Raw genomic sequence first — 16,639 nt, 5'->3', positions numbered from 1 at the left:
TGTATATTCACCCCCAAATAGTAAGTTTATATTAAGTAGCTTATTATACTTAATATAAGAATTATTTTGTGTCAAAGAGAAACTGGTGATTTTCGATTTCATCAATTATATGGCCATAGTAAGAGATACAAGGTTTCGTTTGATAATCCAACACTTTAAAAACATTTAGTATTAAAAAAAACGTTTTCAATTCACTTATAAAGTCAGCAGATGTTCAGCCTCATGCTAGCTACAAATTATTCTTCGATAACTATTTCTCATCGCTAAATTTATTTGAACCTTTGGCTATGAATATGCCTACGATTAAGGATAGTAGAATAATGAACTGCCTTCTGCAAAACTCTAAGCAAATGAGTAAATTTCCAAGAGTTGATTTTCAGAGCGCTACTGATATTGACGTATTACTTTTACGTTGAAAAGACAATAAAGTTTACACTTTAATAACAATACTATGGAAGAAAAAACTGTTTCGAGATGATCCAGAGAAGAAAACAAGAAAATAATGATACCCCAACTCCATATAAGTTGATAGTGTGTTATAGGATTGCGTAAATAGTGGTAAATTTGATGTTATGATTGTCAATGTTTATCTTCTGATGAAAAAACTGCACCCTCAAGACGATTGCATTGTAAATTTATTGACATTTCGAAGATATCTAGTACTCCATTTTTTAAAGACCTATGGGAAACCTTCAAGTCGTGGTAAAATAATGCCAGATTCCCTCCAGGATTAGATTGTGTAAATTCAAAGCAAAATTTATGTGTGTAAAGTTGGACTTCATCTGAAAAACTGCTTTCTGCAATATCATTGCAAATAATGTCATAATGCATAGTATCCGTTATAACGAACGTTCCAGAGTAAAAAGACTAACAGAGAGAGATTGGAAGGTCATCCGGACAACAACAGATCATCCGGAAATTTAAGCTGCTGTATAAGCCGATCACAGATAAATGAAAAGACTGATGGTGTAATGTGTAGAAAAAGAAAGATTTGTTCAATTGCACCTTTGATACTGCATTATAACTACCAACCATCAAGGGAAGCAAGGCATTTGTGTAGAATGAGAGACCAAAAGCTAACCTGGTATTACCAGATAGCTACAAGTCCAAGTGGAAAGGTGGCAAATGGTGTATTCATAGGGTAGTGTTCTAGTATCCTCTGGTGATCTGCTTGGAAACTAAATCGAGCATCAATAACATATTTTAGTGTGGAAGTGCAAAGAAAAAAATATTAAAAGGAGAAAAGTGAGTAGATCTGATATAAACGTATGACAGGCTGGTGTATACAGAGGAAGCCTGAAAACAAGATTAATTTTTTTCAGCTGTCTAGCATATTAATCCCTAACCTTCTATTTTCAAGGCATTTCACTCTAATGATATTACTTGTGAAGGACCTCGGTAGAAAAAAATTCAACGCAATCCAGTGCCACATTCTTCTTATTCCTGGTGTAACAAGTCTGGATGTGCTAAGAAATAGCTGATCTAAATGAGGTCCCTTACTTCCTTCTATGTCTTTTCTTTATTGATTTCTCTGCCAATCAAGTCACTTATAACTGCCCTTCAAGTGCCACAGGTTGACCTAGTTTATAGCCTATGAGCACTTCTACTTTCTGAATGTTATTAACACCATAAGTTATTCTTATACTATCTGCCTTGAAAGGTAGACAGTTGCTGAACATTGAAGACTGATACAGAATAACAATTTTTCAACTGACTTATCCTTCAGTTATTGTCAAAGTGGAGCTATGAACTAAGCTTACAACAACGCCCCTACACTATTGGCAATGAGACCTTCCGTCAAACCGAACATTTTGCAGACTTCCTGGTTTCTATTTCGGTTCATATTCATGAAGAAAAAATTATTAGTTACCAGTTGGAAATAGAGGGCCGTATATATGTTTTCATCTATTTGGTTTATTTGTTCGCGACGAGGAAATTACCGAGTTGTTGCCGCAATTATTTAGTTTAAAAATAGGAAAGAACGGAATCGCTTCTGGTCCTAAGTAAAATTGATTGTTATTTTACGGAGCCGTAAAATTTTATTTTTATAGGCGATAGTGAGTGGCGGTACGTTGATTTCTTTCGGTTGAGTTAATTAGGTTTACTGGGATAATAGGGAACCAAGTGAAACTCATACGGATTCTGCTAAATCCTTAAGAAGCAAAGCAATCCAAGAAGGTCTGAGGTGTAGAGTAAACCGTATTGGACTAAAAGATGAGGAACCTTTCAAAGAATAGAACCCGTAGATATCTACGCAACATACAGTCGAGGAGTTGAAATGAAAAAAGGTTCATGCAAGAAATAGGAAGGAAAGAGATATACTACAATAACTTGGACTCTTTAAGAACTTATTACACTGGACTTGCAGGGGTTCCTTGGATAATATCCAGAGAAAATGAAGGATTTGCTCAAAAAAATTGTTAGATAACTACGAAATTGAAGCTACTTATAATCGAATAAGTAAAACAAAAGTTACTTACTCTAGAAGTTATAAACTCACTGGGAATATTTACTCTGTGAGCTAAAGAAGTAGTTACAATATCAGAGCAAGTAAATCACTTTTAGTGAATCAGGGCAACCTTTAAAAGGAGTAGAAAAAATAAAAGCCAACCCAGACGATGCTCATTAAAGGTTGAAGGTTTCATTACACTGATGCCAAAGAAACCCTCTAAAGCTAATAAGAACTTGATAAAGCTAGAAGTAACCTTGGCAAAATAAGAGCTATATTGAGAACTTAATGGAGGTTCAGATGCCCTTTGGGCAAAGTAGTCATACATGGGATAAAAGAGTGAACAGACAACCTTCATAAGAAATTCAGGTTGACCAGAAGGATTTTAGCAAGAGATTAATATTTACCAGAACATTGGAGTATATTTGTCTAAAGACGAGGAGGGAATTGCAGGTAGTGACAGAAAAAAAGAGGCGGATATTGGTATCCTCTTGGTGAGAAGAGGGCATGAACTGTTTTGGGAGAATCATGCTTGAATTTAGGAATAACCTTGCTTGAGGATATAAACGGATAAAGCATGCATCTGAGACAGAATTCATAGACAACCAAGGCAATACATTTATCAGATAATGAAGTTGATGCTAAAAATCTTACCAGTTTAAGGCTATAGAGTAGATTTCTCCCAAAGTAGAGTGCAAATTAGAATGCAGAATCCTGGTCTGATAGACAAAGAGAGGCAGATTACTTTCTAATCTTATTGGGATAATGTTAAAAAATATGGCATTAGTTGCACTGGTTCAATTCAATCAACGCACATTTATCTAACTTAAATAATTTAATTGAATAAATTGAACAAATTACGTAGGAATACAAAAAAACCCATACATCCTGTCAATGATTATTAAAATAGTTATAAATAAATAATTGAACCTACACGAACCCATATATCGTAATGGTATACAAAAAAAACCTGAAATATATAAAATGACCGAAAGGCGTGACGCTAATGGTCACCAAACAAGTTGAGATGATCAAAATTATGTAGCAGGTTATCGTAAAGGTTGATGTAAATGGTAGGAAAAACGTGAAAGCTGTGTAAACGAGTCGTTTAGAAATATCTATTAGGTGTCCTAGTTTCAAATATGTTTAAAGGAATTGATAGGTTTGATGTAAACAGGTGTTTTTTCCTTAGATTGGTCACTATGACCAAAAAGCTATTTTCTGTTGGGCGCCAAAAATGTTCAACAACATTTCTTAGCAATATTTAAATATTTATTTCAGTATTAAGCAAATTGCTAGGCTACGTTAGGGACAACGACAAAAAGGCAAAAAGTCATTTTTTTTTTAGATTTTAATAATTTTTTTTTCAATTTGATACAAATTGTACCAAATATCACCAAGACGTTTGCCTATAACATTTTTATTTATTTTTCTGAATTTTGAGCGCGAATTTATTCGTTGCATGTTGGAGAAATTGCCAAAAGGATAAACGAAAAAAAACAAATAAGGCTCTTGAATCTTTGAGAGATGTTGAGCATTAGGCATCTAGATCGAAAAAATTCAGTTTTTGTCGCACATTGTAATTTATTTGTGCGAATTTTAGAAAAATTGTTAGACCCACGTTGGGCGCCAAACACTTAAGCAATATTTAAATAATTCTTTAAGTATTAGGCAGATTGCTGGAGCATGTTGGGGACAACGACCAAAAAGTCAATTATTTTGATAGATTTTAATTAATGTTTGTTCAAGTTTTTACAAGTTGCACCAAGTGCGACAATAAACAAGAAATTTTAGGTTTTTTTTGTGTGAATTTTAGGCTTAAAATTATTTGTTTTAGGTTGGACAAAGTGCTTAAAAATGTAAATGAGAAAATATATATAGAGTATTAGACATCAAACACCTCGATCCGAAAATAATCAGTTTTTGCCGCATATTTTAATTTATCTTTATAAATTTTACGAATAATTTTAGACTCACGTTGGGCGCCAAATGTCATCACCAAAAAATAAGATTTTATCAGGAATATTTAATTTATTCGTATGATTTCAGGTGATTTGTCGACCCCTATTGGCAATTACGAATAAAAAATTAATATTTTTTGCAAATTTTAGTTTATCCCTATTTATTACTTTTTGCCTCTTACCTTAAGGTTGGACACTAAGAGTTATATATATTTTTTTAAATCACGGTATTTTAATATTTTTTGATCAATTGTATATACAAAAACTTATAATATATCTAACCCAAACACATTAGTTATGCCATTCTGCCATTGAATTCAGCACTTCTTTCAATTTCTCTACAGATATTTCGAATTAACCCTGTGAATCCTTAACGTTTTCGAGTGGACTCGACGAAAGACCGATAATCAAAAATACACAATTTCAAATCTAATGATAAATAAAAAAATGACTACGGAGTTAGCTTACTCTGTTTTTTATGTACTTATGTATTTGGCACCAATACAACCTGAGAATATTAAGAACCATAATCTGTAGCACCAGAAGTAAAATAAATAATCTGAAACCAATTATTTAAAAAAAAACAATCACATAGAATTACAGATAAATAGAATAATCCTATTTTAGACACCTGATCACCAAGACATGGCGTTATTAAATTGTTCCTCCTATTAGGGAGTTACGACTAAAAAACTAAAATCTCCATAAAATGTAAATAATTTTGGTTCTATAACCAGAAACCCAAAATTTGTCGTAAAATTACAATTAATTACGTGAATATTAGATAAGTTGTAAATTATGAATTGTAGATTAATTGGCGAACCCACGTTGGGCGCCAAACATTACTACCAAAAATATAGACTAATTTTATCAATTAGTTAGATGATTAACATGATTTAATATTGTCTAAATTATAAAGCTGAACTCGGTACTTATAAAGAGGTATTTCTCTTGCTTACGCTCTGAAAATGTAAAGCTTAAATCAGAATTTATAATATACCGGAACAATTAACCAAGCAAAAAAAAATTGTTGTTTTAGGTATTACTGGGCTTATATATGTTTTAACCATGCAAAATGATATATGAGATAAACACTCTGGAAAAGTGGCATGTAGGCTGGAAAGGCTCTGGGGTCAACAACGTCCTAAAAATAACCATTTACGCCTTATTAATTTTTCAATATTATAAAAAGAGCTGAGGATCGCACTTTGACGCAAAACGCCAGTGTTTAGGACTTAACTAGGTCACACCCTTGAATGCATTATTGATTAACCAATTTCGAACCCTTTGCCAGCATAGTCGATACTGTCAGCAATATTTAAATGGAAGTTTTAAATATAGACTTCTAGCAGGTGTTAAAATGGCATGAGTAAGGTAAAAAATATCAATAAATATAAGGTTTTTTAGATTTTTATGCAGTGCTAAAATGAAATTTAGTACTGCATAAAAATCTAAACTAATTGTGCAAATTAAAACTTACTAGCTATTAGCATAACAAACTTTTTTTTTTTTTTTTTTTAATTTGAGAAAAACCAACCACTATCTATCTGATGATGACCGTATAAATGGCCTAATATTAAGAGACCTAAGAACACTTATTAACAATAGGCCTACCTTCAAGATTCCGTAACAAGTGGCAGTTTTTAGTTAAACAGTCGAACACCAAGGGTAACCGAGTAACGATTTCTAGAGCCAAGATCACCACCCGGGATGCGTAAAGGATTTAAAATAAAAGCCGGAAATGGCCCGTTTTTTGTTATTATGAAAAAACATTGTGCGACATTTGCGTGAAAGAAAGCGGCCTACTCTACTAAATAGACGCCACAACTTGTAGTTTAATGGGTCGACGGACTCGCGTCTTCTTCGGATGCCGTAGCAGGGCCTTATGCGCAGCAGCGTCCTGCGGTCTGATGGGAAATTTGTGAGGAAATGCGAGGGATGTGGGTGGGTTAAAGTTTTTTCTCTCCCTTTTTTTTTTAACTGTGTCAGAGGCTGATGCCCTTGTTCTATCGTTCTTCGAGAGCGGATTAATTAAGGTTTTTGGGTCCAGAGTCTTTTTTTTTCTATGTGGCACAGAAGGTAGGTTTCACCAAAATTAAATCCACACGTCCAAATACAATAGGGTCGTAGAATTTGGTGGCCTAATAATAATAATGATAACTGGTATACGAAATCAAGTTATAAAAAACAGAAAACTATTAGATATATATACTAAACCAAGAAATACCAACAGATAGAGCATTTTCTATTTAGCTGCAAATTTTAGGTGAAAACAATAGGTACCTAGAGCGGCACACTAAAGTGGCTAATATAGTCTACCTACAAACGTGAAAGCTGTGTAGACGATCGTTTAGAAATAACAATAATGTGTTTATTATGTAAATCATATAAAACAATTCGATATATAAATATATATAATATTAATTTTGTCACTGATTTACAAAAAGGAGTCAAAAACAATTAAAAGAAAGATCAAGTCTGACTACGAAAACAAAAAAAAAAGAATTGAAAAACAAATATACGATTGAAAAATATTATATACTACTGTTGCTATACTATTATATACTACTACTAACTGTTGCCCGCGGAAAACTAAGCAAAACGTACAAAAAAAAATACATACATACATATTATAAACCTTGATCAAAGCATCACATAAGACGTAACCAAACACCATGCTACTAAAGCAGTAATTTTAACTTTTTTTTTCAAAAGAGCCCTCCGATAAAGCTTTTAGATCTGTCGGAATGTCATTATAAAGCTGATAAAAGTTATAAGAGAAAGATTGCCAAAAAAAATATCTATTAGGTGTCCTAATTCCAAATATGTGTAAAAGAATTTTAAAATTGATAAAGTTGACGTAAATAGCTGCTTTATCCAAGATTTATGACAAGAATTTTAGGATGGATATTATGGATCACACTTCAAAAAAACTTTATATTTATTGATATTTTTTACCTTACTCATACTATTTTAACACCTGCTAGAAGTCTATATTTAAAACTTCCATTTAAATATTGCTGACAGCATTCAAGGGTGTGACCTAGTTAAGTCCTAAACACTGGCGCCAAAGTGCGATCCTCAGCATTTTTTATAATATTGAAAAATTAATAAGGCGTAAATGGTTATTTTTAGGACGTTGTTGACCCCAGAGCCTTTACAGCCTACATGCCACTTTATAAGTTAAAACATAATATATAAGTCCAGTAATACATAAAACTGTATACATAAAACTACAATTTTTTTTGGCTTGGTTAAATTGTTCCGGTATGTTATAAATTCTGATTTAAGCTTTACATTTTCAGAGCATAAATAGGAGAAAAACCTCTTCATAAGTGCCGAGTTCAGCTTTATAATTTAGACAATACTAAATCATGGCAATCATCTAACTAATTCGTAAAATTAGTCTATATTTTTTAGGTAGTGGTGTTTGGCGCCCAACGTGGGTTCCCCAATTAATCTATAATTCATAATTTGCAACTTGTCTAATGTTCACGTAAATAATTGTAATTTTACGACAAATTTTGGGTTTCTGGTTACAGAACCGAATGCCTAGTCAAAGAAAAATTATTTAAAAATATTCACATTTTATGGCGATTTTAGTTTTTTTGTAGTAGCCCCCTAATAGGAGAAACAATTTAATAACGCCATGTTTTGGTGATCAGATGTCTAAAATAGGATTATTTTATTTATCTGTAATTCTATGTAATTGTTCTTTTTTAAGAATTGGTTTCAGATTATTCATTTTACTTCTGGTGCTACAGATTGAGATTATTAATATTCTCAGAAAGCTTCTACTCAAAGAACAGAGTATAGATATGTCTATGAAAAAATTATTTAATTTTTCCTGGCACTCAAAATCTCTTTTATTCAGGGATATTTTATTTACTTTAAAGTAAAAATACAAACAGAAATAGATATTAAGGAGAAAATCCACATATGCATTTGGACCGTCAATTATTCATAATGGTCAACAATTTGAACATAGTTAATGATGTTTTATATTTTTTTAGAATAAATTATTTAATTCTTCCAGGCACTAAAAATTTCTTTTATTAAGAAACTTTTACTTTAAAAGGAAAATATAAACAAAAATGGATATTAAGGAAAAAATCAAGAAGATAGAAAAATCAACAAGATCAATTAGATAAGCACCAAGGAATAGCAAATGTTAAATTTCTAAAAGGAAGGCAATGACATTATTAATGGCACAATTACAAAACACGACTTCTACTCGACGAAGCCTTTACAATTTCTTACTTACCACAAGTGTAGAAGAGCTTAAACAATTAATGGTTAATATTAAGAATAAGAGTTCATCAAGTTGGGATGGGCTTTCTCTTAAAATATTTTCTGCTTTACCTCTTGTTGCTTTGCGAGTCTTGGCCGAGTCAATTAACTTTTCATTTATGTCTGAAGTTTTCTCAGAGTTAAAAATCAAAGACTGGTGTGAGGCAAATTTTTTGATATTTAATGTTTCCAAAACAAATAACCTTAATTTTAAATGTAATACAAATGATATATGTTTAAATAATGAAGCCATCACCGTGCCACCGTTCAGTAAGTTTTTGGGTCTTTCCATAGACAAGTTCCTTAAATTTGAAGACCATATTGTGAATGTATGTAGAAAAGTTTCATCAGGCTGCTACGCCCTAAGGGTTATTGTCACCAGTCTTAATTTCTCCATCGCCAGATCTGCAAACTTCGCGATTATCGAGTCGCACCTTCGATATGGAATTTGCTTTTGGGGTTCATGTTCAAATTCACTTTTTAGTTCAGTGTTGTACTCCAGAAAAGGGCCATTAGATATCTATGTGGGGCCAAGCCTCGTGACTCATGTCGCCCGCTTTTTGTAAGTCATAATATTTTAACCCTGTGTTGTATTTTTATTTTGTTGTATTAGTTTTTAGAAAATATAAACAGGAACTCTACTTAGGAAGCCCCTATAATACGCGACAAAATTATTTGTTGAGGCTACCCATTCATCATTTTGAACTTGTCCGTAGCTCTATCATATATGGAGGTAGAAAGCTATTTAATAAACTTAACACTAGAAATAAGACAACTTAAGACTGAAAAAAGCCTACGTACAAGGACGAAAATATTTCTTGCTAGTAAAGCGTGCTATAGTTTAGGTGTTTTAATATTTTTATAATATAATATTTTTTTGTTTTAATATTAATTTTTTTATTTATTATTAGACTCGAAATTGTGTATTTTTGATTATCGGTCCTTCGTCCAGTCCACTCGAAAACATTAAGGATTCACAGGGTTAATTCGAAATATCTGTATTAAAGAAATTGAAACAAGTGCTGAATTCAATGGCAGAATGGCATAAATGGGATTTTAACAGTTTGGGATAGATATAAGTACTTGTATAAATATTTATATAAAAACAAAATCACTTATATAAAAAATTTATAATAAGAGAGTTACTTCATATTATTGAAATATAAAAAAAAGATCTTTATTAAGTTAAATGGTCATTTTTACAAAAATTGTTGCTCGATGAAAATACGACTTTTTATCAGTTTTGCAAATAAAATTGTGTAATCCACGAATTAAATCACAAAAATTTTTAATGCGCTCTGAGAGTTCTTTCGAAGTATTTACTGCTGCATGATCATACACCAACTCTTTCAAACAGCTTCACAGAAAAAAATCGCACGGCGTTAAATCTGGAGAGCGAGGAGGTCAAGAAATGGGTCCATTGCTCCCTAAGATATATTATAAGTACTTGTGTAAATACTTATAATATATAAACGTCTTTTGCTTCAATTTAGTTGGATTAAATAACTGTTTAGCTTTTTTTATTACTTGAAAAAATCTTCAAGTTTTCACTGTGCCCCTGAACGTAAATTCCATAATTTAACTACAAATAAAAAAAAAAAAAGGCGCCAAGAGTTATCAATTAAAATTCATCACCTTTTGGCAACATTTAAATAATTTTTTTAATATTGAGCAGGGATTGTTTATTTATACATTGTTTATTTATGTACTGTGAAGTGTGTGGATGTCTTCCAAAGGCCTGATGATGCTTTAACTAGAGCGAAACACGTGTAGCCCGTTAAATTACATGTTGTGAGACCGTGACTTTGTGTTTATTTGTTTTTCGTCAATTTTGTATGTTGGTCTCTTAGAGAAGAATGGATGAGATTTTTGGAATTGAGCAGGGACTTGACTACGTTATGAATAAAAAGACAAAAAGTCAATTTTTTCAATGATTTTAATTAATTATTTTTTCAATTTGATAGAAATTGCACCAAATGTCACCAAAAAATCAATAATTTTTTTTTTTATATTTTTACTTATTTTTCTGAATTTTAGGGTCGAATTGTTCGTTGAATCTTTAAGAGGTGTTAGACATCAAACATCATTGATTTTTTCGGATCAGTTTAGTTTTTGTTACATATTTTAATTTATCTCTATAAATTTTAGACCCACGTTGGGCGCCAAATGTCATGACCCAAAAATAAGATTTTATCAGGAATATATATTTTATTTATTTAAAAGGATTTCAAATGATTTGTTGACCCCCATTGGCGACTATTAATAAAAAGTTATTATTTTATGCAAATTTTACAAAACATACCATAATAGAAAACGAAATGCTAAAGATTTATTGGGATAAAACGACGATCACGACGGCTGTTACAGTACAACATATAGGCCAGATATCGCAGTGAGTTACAAATAAATGAAAAAAGGTCTTCCAATCGACATATTAATTCTAAATAACTTTAATACATAAATTTACACGCGTGATGTGAATCTTTGTGAAGTGTATTTTGGGAAGTCTATTAGAAAATGTCCGCCTTAAGTCATCTTCAACCATTCCCAATTAATGTTTTGTGACTTCCATATCCTCATTTTCAACGCTTTCGTAGTCATTTTCAGGCACCATTGTTTCCAGGCAATTAAAATTTTTTCCCGATTTTTGTTCCATGCAGTTTGTTTCATTTAATAAAAATCTAGTCTTCTGAAAAAATAAATTAACGGCATCTGCCTAGAGGAAATTAATAAAGTCATCTACGTAGTGAAAATTTAAAATGACTTCAACTGCCTGGAAGTAATAAATAATTACATTAAAAAAAATTTAATTTAAAACTAATGCAAGAATTAAAAATTGACTGCCAGGAAGAGATAAAGAAACTAGAAAAAATTAAAAAACAACTTTAACTGCCTGGGACCTAATAACATAAACTGCTTAAAAAATTAAAGTCATTATTAACGTTTTTTCAGGCATAATTAACTTTATTTTCAATTACTTTGAGGACGTTATTTTCAAAACTTTCGAAGTCGTTTTTTTGACTTTTAACATCAAATTATTAATTAGAAGGGATGTCTAGGGTGGTTAACCTACACACCCTCTTCCTATCCGTCCATTCTCATCCCCGGATATTTCAAAATAGAGCCCTAACATGATTTTTAACCAATCTATCTGGTTTCCGGTTCATCCGTTGTCAATCAAGGAAATCAATTTCCAGTATTGACTTTTGATAATGGAAAACGAGCAAAACGTGAAAATTCACTTAACATTATAGGATGAGAAACTATATGTCTTTCAATTTTTAACAATGTGAATTTTCTAACCCAATATAATTAATTAAATATTGAACACTTTAATATATAAAACATTTATCAATAGACTGATCAACTACACTGTCAAGTTTTCATATTCTCATCTGTACTCTGGATTAATCGCTTCAGGTTTCTATTAGTATTTCTATGGGATTAAATAAACGTACCTTAAGAAACTGATCAGGAGGAAAGTTCTTCAGCCTTTCTATTTTGGCTAAAAAATACCTTTTGACAGGGACTTGTCTAAAGCTTTCGACTATGTATATCACCTCTTTAAAAAAGCTTGAAGTTAGAGTCCTAGAAGACGCTCAGAAAAGAAGTGAGGGTATTTCTCTTGAACATTCAGACTTTGACATCCCAAAAACTCCGTTAAATTAAATGGAGAATTGATCACACTTGCCCACTATCGTTCTCTTTTTAACTTGTAACTTTGACTTGTTATTGCAAGTTATGCACTGTTGCATTGACTTGCGCACCTAAGACCTTCAATGGTCAGGGGCCCAAGCAACACATCATATATTATTATCGTTAAATATATATTTCTGTACCTGGGAGGCAAAGAACACTATGTCCAATTTTTACCAAAAATTAGTATGTTATGTAGTTTTATTCAGAAAACTAAAATCTTTTGTGAGGCATACAACGCCAAGTCCAAATAATTAAAATAGCCGAGAAACATCATAAGGTTTTAACACTATGTGCATTTTAATCAGAGGCTTAAGACACCAAAGTAATAATATCTGTATGCCTAGTACTATCTTTGGTAACTCATTTAGAGGCATAGAACACCATAATCACTTGGTGTCATATGCCTCTAAGTAGAGCTATAAAATAGTAGATGGTGATTACACATAATGTTAAACCCGTGCCACATGTCAGTATGATTTTAGGCTTTGAAGGCGGCAAATTAGTGAGTGCTATGTTTATTATTGACTGTGTTTATTATTCTTAGTTACAATAGTTTTGAAAAAAACTTAAAAAAAATGGAATCAAGAGGAAAACGAATCTTGTCACTTCCTAAAAAGCAAGACAAACAAGAAGGTAAGACTACTTTTTTAAATTAATTTAAGAAATAGTAATAGATAACGTAAATGAATTCGTCAAAATTTGAGGTTATAACAAACGTTTTTGTGGAGGTAAGGTTGAGCACGCACTGGCGTTGTTTGGCGCGATTGTCGCTAAAAAATTAAATTTTAATTATTATAATCAATTTGAATGTGATTATTTTGGATATAATATAGATACTAAAATATAAATGTTTTATGATGATATTTTTTTAGTGTTTCCTCTATTCCTAATAAATTATAAAAACCTATTGTAAAACTTTTATGCATTTTTATTAAATTTTAGAATTGGTACAATTAAGCACTACCACTAATAGATGCTTATCAGCCACGACTGTGAACACTACAGATCAAGGACTGTGCATAGAGACTCCTTCATCATCGGGTCTAGAAAATACGGTTACTACGTTTACTACGGTTATACCATAGATAATTTGACTATCGAGTCTGATGGTTCACTAGTGGTTCTAAGGAATGTAGAAGTTCCACTCTTTGGTATGTATCCCAAGCATTTGTATGATTTTTTAAAAAATCACTACAATAGAACCTCGCTAATTCACACCCCGTTAAAACGCTTAAGAAAATTGTACAAATTATGTATAATGAAGAAAGTACGAGTAAAATAGTGTGTACAAAATAAAATTACTTATGAACTAATTTGTCCTGTAAGTTTATTAACTAAAAAATAATTTAAAAGGTATACAAAAAAGTTAGTTCAAATAGTTTTGCACAGAAAAAAGTATAATTCGTACACATTTGAGCAAATGTCATGCTGATGACCAAAAACGTATTTAATGTTTATTTTTTTAAATGCCACTAACTCTAAAACACTCTAACACTAAACACAATTAATTTTTTAGGAGCTTTAAGTAATTCAAGGTGACGATTTGGACGATTATGATAGCGACGATTCTTTGAAAGATCGCCGATCGGGATTATTCACCACGAACTTCGTCGCCATCATGTGGTTCATCTGTCGCAGAGGAGTTGGATAATCTGCCTGTAATACCAGCTAATCTAAACCCAAGTATTTCGATGTCAGAGAGTACTCAAAAAAGAAAGATAATACAAAAAACTCTTATTAAACAAAGTGGGCGTAAAAGGATGCGCCACAAAGAAAATTGGCAATCATCAATCCGGAAAGAGCGGTATGCTAGTGGCCAAGCCTATACCAGTAAGAAAGGCAAAGAAGTATTAGCAAGGCAAATGAAAGATGCATGCAAATGTCGGATGAAATGTTTTGAGAAGATTTCAAAAGATGAGAGGCAAAATATTTATGAAACTTACTGGAGCAAGGAAAAGTCCGTGGATACTAAACGACAATACATTCGTTCATGCATTGAAGTCAAAAATACTTAACGTAATAGAAGCAGGGATGGCGTCCGAACAAAGAATAATACACTTTTGTTATTAGAAATAATGTGACCATCAAAATTTGCAAGCTAATGTTTTTGAACACATTAGCAATATCTAATACAGTAGTTGTTAATACTTTAAAAAAAAGTCAGAAGGGAGTTATGGTGGAAGAAGATAAATGGGGTAAACATATTTCGGGAAATAAAACACCTGAAAATATACGCCTGCATGTTAAACAACACATCGAGGGCATACCATCCTATGAGAGTCATTACTCTAGAGAACGGACTGCAAAGAAATATCTGGGCTCGATCTTACATTGGAAAAATTATACCAGCTTTATCTTGAGTGGTGTACAGAACATGACATTTCAAAGGAATTGGTTGCCAAAAAATGGTTTTATTCAAAGGTCTTCAACACAGAATATAATTTATCTTTTAAGTCACCAGAAAATGATACATGTGATGATTGTGATACCTTAATTGCAAAAATAACATCAAGCAAATCGGAAACTGACAAAAATAAATTGCAGATTCAACATGACGCTCACATACAGGAATCGAAAATTCGGTACCATCTAAAGCATGATGACATAGAAAGGTTTAAAACTGAAAACCATGTAAGAATTCTGACAGTAGATTTATAAAAATGTTTACCCACTCACAATCTACGACGCAACTACAGGTCTGGCGCATAATATGATGTGGGATGAAACTAAGGCTGCTCGAGGTGGTAACGAGATGGGATCAGCTTTAATTAAATGGGCGACACAAAATATCGGAGATACCAAAGAACTGACCATATGATCCGATAACTGCTATGGGCAAAATAAAAACTTATCAGTAGTAATGGCACTTTTTTGGATCATTGGAAAGTATCCACGAGTTGAGGTAATTAATCATAAATTTTTATTAAAAGGCCACACCCATATGGAGGCAGACACAATGCATGCTGTTATTGAAAGGACGAGAAATAATTTATTACGCCTAGAAATTACTCCGTGGGACTGACAGCAATTTATTAGGCAATGCTCCCCAAAATTCATTGTAGAAAATATGGAAGTGCAAGATTTTTTTTAACTTGAAAGAACTTTCCGGGACTCTCAAAAACTCACCATTTATCGCCAGAAAAATCGACACAGACAAACAGGCTGTCCTAATCTCAAATGCAGTACAACTTCAAGTGAGAAAGGGTGAGATTGGAATTTTGTACTTTAAGACAAAGTTTGAGGATGATTTCCGAAAAGTAAATCTTAAAAGAAATGCAAGATCATTGGACTAAATCTACCAGAAAAACTTCAACCTGTTACTGAGAGAGGAAAAGATATCACTGAACAGAAGTACAAGGACCTTTTATCATTGCTCCCATTTACCAACTCTTACTGTCATGATTTCTATAAGAATCTTAGGCATAACAAACTCGACAATAATCATTACCCTAGTACTGACGAAGACTAACTGTTGTCCGCATACTGATAATGTAATATTAACTAATAAAAAATTTTGTTTTATTTTGTCTATTTTTTACAATACTTTTAACCAGAATACACACTATTTCCATCATTATAAAAATATGTTTTATATTTTTTCAGAAGCATAGAACACTATGTCCTTCAAATTCCAAATTTTAATATTTTTGAATTTTTTTCAAAAATTCCTTTAAAAAGAAAACTATATAGTTATTAATTTGGGTAGTCACAGTAAGATAACATATTCACAATTCAACACTAACCTCTAATTGTGTTAAAATTGTTGTTTTTACTGAATACTCACAAATCAAGCTAATGACACATAGTGTTGTATGCCTCCCGAGTACAGATTTGTTCAACGATTTTTTGGTTTTGGTATATTTTTCAACCGTATATGGTCATGGTATTTTAATGTTTTGGCAGTAAACTGCTGAATATATAACATAAAATTCTGTTTACAAAAGGGAGAAAATTTCGGCATTAAAAAAAAGTGACACAGGATTTACAAATCTAGTTTCTAAACTCGATTACTACACCTCAAATATTTGATGAAATTCTTGAAAAATCACTGTTTTTCGTTTAAATTATCCAATCTAATAACGCTGTTTTTATACTAAACACTTATATATAAAATTATACTAAATTTACATAAATCGTGTTACTAAATTAAATATTGAATATATATTTTCTGCAAGAATATTATTTTTTATTAACACAACCCTTAGCCCTCCACCCACCCCAAACATTTACCCAGTAAGAA

The 16,639-nt window shown here is 31.9% G+C and overlaps 1 protein-coding gene across 15 annotated transcripts in view; it reads right to left on the bottom strand.

The window, feature by feature from the left end:
* The window catches only part of LOC126749386 (proton channel OtopLc-like), a 111,030-nt gene that overhangs the window by 67,260 nt on the left and 27,131 nt on the right, over window positions 1-16,639 (bottom strand). The window contains exon 1 of one of the 15 annotated variants that reach the window (XM_050459065.1): window positions 6,025-6,235. The exons of the other annotated variants lie outside the window; for them this stretch is intronic. The gene's annotated coding sequence lies outside the window, so the exon portion shown is untranslated. Of the gene's footprint in view, window positions 1-6,024; window positions 6,236-16,639 lie in introns of those variants that run through there. 15 annotated transcript variants of the gene reach the window in all.

Source organism: Anthonomus grandis (genome assembly GCF_022605725.1).
Source record: "Anthonomus grandis grandis chromosome 1 unlocalized genomic scaffold, icAntGran1.3 Chromosome32, whole genome shotgun sequence".
In the NCBI taxonomy this organism is placed as follows: domain Eukaryota; kingdom Metazoa; phylum Arthropoda; class Insecta; order Coleoptera; family Curculionidae; genus Anthonomus; species Anthonomus grandis.
Note: the sequence above shows the minus strand (reverse complement) of the source record. Positions and strands in the feature narration are given on the sequence as shown.